The sequence below is a fragment of the Oryctolagus cuniculus genome, chromosome 18 (genome assembly GCF_964237555.1).
Source record: "Oryctolagus cuniculus chromosome 18, mOryCun1.1, whole genome shotgun sequence".
NCBI classification, from domain to species: domain Eukaryota; kingdom Metazoa; phylum Chordata; class Mammalia; order Lagomorpha; family Leporidae; genus Oryctolagus; species Oryctolagus cuniculus.
In genome coordinates, this window is record NC_091449.1 from 63,206,093 (window position 1) to 63,210,212 (window position 4,120).

The 4,120-nt window shown below is 53.3% G+C and overlaps 1 protein-coding gene across 7 annotated transcripts in view; it reads right to left on the reverse strand.

Annotated features, from left to right (window-relative positions):
- The window catches only part of CMC2 (C-X9-C motif containing 2), a 40,965-nt gene extending 36,899 nt beyond the window's left edge, over nucleotides 1–4,066 (reverse strand). For 3 of the 7 annotated variants that reach the window (XR_011384121.1, XR_011384120.1, XR_011384123.1), the window contains exon 1: nucleotides 3,901–4,066. The gene's annotated coding sequence lies outside the window, so the exon portion shown is untranslated. The remainder of the gene's footprint in view (nucleotides 1–3,900) is intronic. The other 4 variants (XM_070062789.1, XM_017342384.3, XM_017342383.3 and 1 more) reach the window with 3 other exon arrangements.
- Nucleotides 4,067–4,120: the final 54 nt, after the last annotated feature.

Here is a 4,120-nt window from a genome sequence, read left to right on the forward strand (position 1 = left end):
TTCGTGATGGTGATCGTGATGGTGATGCTGATGGTGAAGGTGAAGGTGGGGGCCTTCCAACCTGGGCCTTCTCAGTCCTCCGTGGCTAGTCCAAGGAGGTCAGAAAGGAGTAATCCTAGGCTCAGGTTGGAGGTTGGAAGGAGTGACCCAGCTTCCAGAATCCCCTGATCCCACACACCAGGCATGACTTTGGGAGCTCAGAGATTGGGGCAGTTTCACCCAAAGTCCTTCCTTGCCACATCTGAAGCAAAGACTGGGAGGTCGTGAAGGGTTTCAGTCAGGGGTTCTTTTTTGGTCCCCGTGAAGTGCAGAGGCAAGCAGGTGATATTGAGCCTGATCTTGTTTTAGTTTCTGAGCTCCTATTATTAAAGACCCTGAAGGCAGTTTTTACAAGCTCCTTTTCAGGTACCTGGGGCCATCTTTCAATTTTTGGAGCTTTTTTCGGATACCTGTGGATGCCTATGAAATAAAATGACTGCAGTTAGAGTCCTCCTGCCTCTGTCTCTGGATTGAAGTTGGTGTATTTGACGAGGTTTTCTGAGTTAGCTCATAAAAACTCCAAGACTTTCATCAGTTTTTTGGCTCACTTCTTGAATTTCATCATAATTTACAGCCTTAAGGCTAGCATTTTCATTCTCAGCTTAAGAAATGAGCCACATGTTCTAAATAGAATCAGACTGTTAATTCCATCTGGGGTCATGGGAAGAAAAGCATCTGTTCATGCAGGGTATCACTGTGTGTGTAAGGAGTTGACAAAGGTTGTGGTAGCAACCCAGATACACGTCTTCTTCAGATTTCGTGGAAAAGGAAATAATGACATAAACATGTTGGTAGCTGAGGTCTTAAGTGGGTAAGCTATAGGAATTCCTTGGTGTATTTGAGTGGGATCCATGGTACAGCAACTCAGATGATTTTCTTCTTCTTTTTTTTTTTTTTTTTTTTTTTTTGACAGGCAGAGTGGACGGTGAGAGACAGACAGACACAAAGGTCTTCCTTTGCCGTTGGTTCACCCTCCAATGGCCGCCGTGGCCGGAGCGCTGCAACCGGCGCACCGCGCCGATCCGATGGCAGGAGCCAGGTGCTTTTCCTGGTCTCCCATGGGGTGCAGGGCCCAAGCACTTGGGCCATCCTCCACTGCACTCCCTGGCCACAGCAGAGAGCTGGCCTGGAAGAGGGGCAACCGGGACAGAATCCAGCGCCCCAACCGGGACTAGAACCCAGTGTGCTGGCACCGCAAGGCGGAGGATTAGCCTAGTGAGCTGCGGCGCCGGCTATTTATTTATTTTTTGACAGGCAGAGTGGATGGTGAGAGAGAGAGACAGAGAGAAAGGTCTTCCTTTGCCGTTGGTTCACCCTCCAATAGCCGCCGTGGCCGGCGCACTGTGGCCAGCACACCGCGCTGATCCGATGGCAGGAACCAGGTACTTATCCTGGTCTCCCATGGGGTGCAGGGCCCAAGCACTTGGGCCATCCTCCACTGCACTCCCTGGCCACAGCAGAGAGCTGGCCTGGAAGAGGGGCAACCGGGACAGAATCCAGCGCCCCGACCGGGACTAGAACCCTGTGTGCCGGCGCCGCAAGGCGGAGGATTAGCCTAGATGGTTTTCAATTTCGGCCAGATTAGAAAGAAAGGAACATGGACATGAACAATACCTTGAGCACCAGCCAGCCCTTGGAGGGACAGGATGGGGATGGGTAGTGGGGTAAGAGCAGCTTGGGGCAGCTGTTGGGAGTACGAACAGATAGTAAAAGAAGAGAAGGTAGTTGGGGGAAAGTAAGGTTCCTCAGAGGGTACTGAGGGATTCTTTTTTTTTTTTTTTTTTTTTTTTTGCACAGGCAGAGTTAGACAGTGAGAGAGAGGGACAGAGAGAAAGATCTTCCCTCCATTGGTTGCCACAGCTGGCGTTCTGTGCTGATCCGAAGCCAGGAGCCAGGTGCTTCCTCCTGGTCTCCCATGCGGGTGCAGGGGCCCAAGCACTTGGGCCATCCTCCACTGCACTCCCGGGCCACAGCAGAGAGCTGGACTGGAAGAGGAGCAACCAGGACAGAATCCAGCACCTCAACCGGGACTAGAACCTGGGATGCTGGCGCTGCAGGTGGAGATTAGCCTAGAGAGCCGCAGCGTGGCCAGGTACTGAGGGTATTAAGGAGGAGATGGAGGGCAAAAGGGTATTAAGGAGGAGGTGGCAAGGTCAAAGTCAGGCTCAGATTTCAGAAACTCAGAGATTAGGTCTGATTTTTTTCCATAAGCAGGAGAATCTGATAGGAAACCCAAGACTGAGAGAAGATGTCCAACTGTAGGGAATCTCAAACCACACCCATTACAATTGATGACTTTCAAGTCACAGTGAATATTGGGTCGAAGGACCCATTTTTGGACCACTGACTATCATTATCTAATCTATATTGTAGCTAAACTGAATTGCAGTGAAAGGTCAGTCTCTGGCTTAATTTCTTTCCCGGCATATAGGGTCTTAAGGTTATGGAGAAGCCACCTAAGCAGTGAACCCTCAGGGGTCTCCAGGGTGTGTTCCCCATATGGAAACGGAGTGGAGGCAATTCCAGAGAGCAGAAAACGGGTGACAGGCAAGTGTCCCTGGATCCCTCACTCCACCCTGAAACAATGAGACCATCTCTTTAACTCCAGGGGCGTCAAAGAGGGCTGGCCAGAGAGGAATTGTACCCAAGGCTAGAGGAAGGACCCTAACCTACTGCTGGGATTTCTGAGGCAGGATGAGGGTAATACAAGGTCCTCCAGAGAAGACTCAAGAACACTCACCTAATGTCCCAGAAATGACGTCAAACGGGCAATGGAGAGGTGATTTCCCATCAATCACCTCTAAATCACCTTTCTGGGTTTTGGCACTAAAAGGTTAGGTTTAAGATGTTGGTCGGAACTTCTTCCGACCGAAGGCACAGAGACAACTGGTCAAGGAAGAAAAGCCTTTGATTTTAGGAGGCCAGCATAGCAGGGTCTCAAGTAAGACTGCATCCCGCCAGAGCGGCCCTTTCAAGCTATTGGCAGGAGAGGGGTTGTTTGCAGCCATAGAAGTTCGAAAGCCCCATGTGGCGACTGCCGACCCATCGGCTCACTTAGAAGATCTGTTCTGGAGGTTTGGAATGTCCCAGGTGGGGAGCTGGAAAAGGAGACTGCTGGGGCAGCATGAATTCCACCAGATTTGGGGTCAGCAATTTATGTCCAACGGCCTAACAGATCCTGACGATCACAACGAAATTCCTTTACCAACCCAAATTCCCATGCGTGTAGCTTAAATGAAGGTTTCCGAAATTTGGATGTACTTGGACTACCAAATAAATAAATAAATAAATAAAAAACCTCCTTGAGGTAAAAATACAAGAACGAACATCTTTAGACTCAATATTTAAAAAAAAAATCTAAATCTCTACATCCTTCGCAAAGCGTACGAACGGGAACTTTGGTCGATTCGCACAAGTGAATGAAAACCCGCCGGTGGCGGAGATGCGCTCCAACAGGGCCCCTCCGTCCTACGCGCTAAGTCCCGGGAAATCAGCGTGACCTACAGCGAGCGCGCTCGCCATGCCCACACTGGTCCGGGCTTCACTTCTCCGTCGCAACCGCGAGGAAGCCAAAGCCCAGGCGAGGCAGAGCCCGCCCCCGGGCACAGGCAGCGCGGGACGCCCGGAGCCCGCTGCCGGTCAATCGCTTGGCCCCACCGAGAGGCCTCAGGACACACCCCAGCCCCCCCAGCCGCCCCCCAGTCCTGCCCAGCGCGCCGGCTCGGCTGCTGGGGCCAGCAGCAGTCCTGTCAGGACATGGCGCCGCGGACAAGTGCAGCAGGGGGACGAGGGTGCCCCGCGGCCTGCGGGGAGCCCAGGAAGACTCAGCTCCCCAGAACGCCCCGGACCCCTGAGACTCACCCGACTCGCGGCCGCACCCGCAGAGCTGAAACGGGAGTCACGGACGAAAACCCCGACCCAAAGGCTGACCGGCCAGGAGCCCAAAGCGCGCAGGCTCCCGGAGACAACTGAGGCTCCGGAGCCCTCCTCAGCCGACCGCCCTCACGCCGCCCCGCCCGCCGCTCCTGGGGCGCATGCGCCGCCCCGCCCAGACCAGCCCACTTTCTAGCGCTGGGGGGGA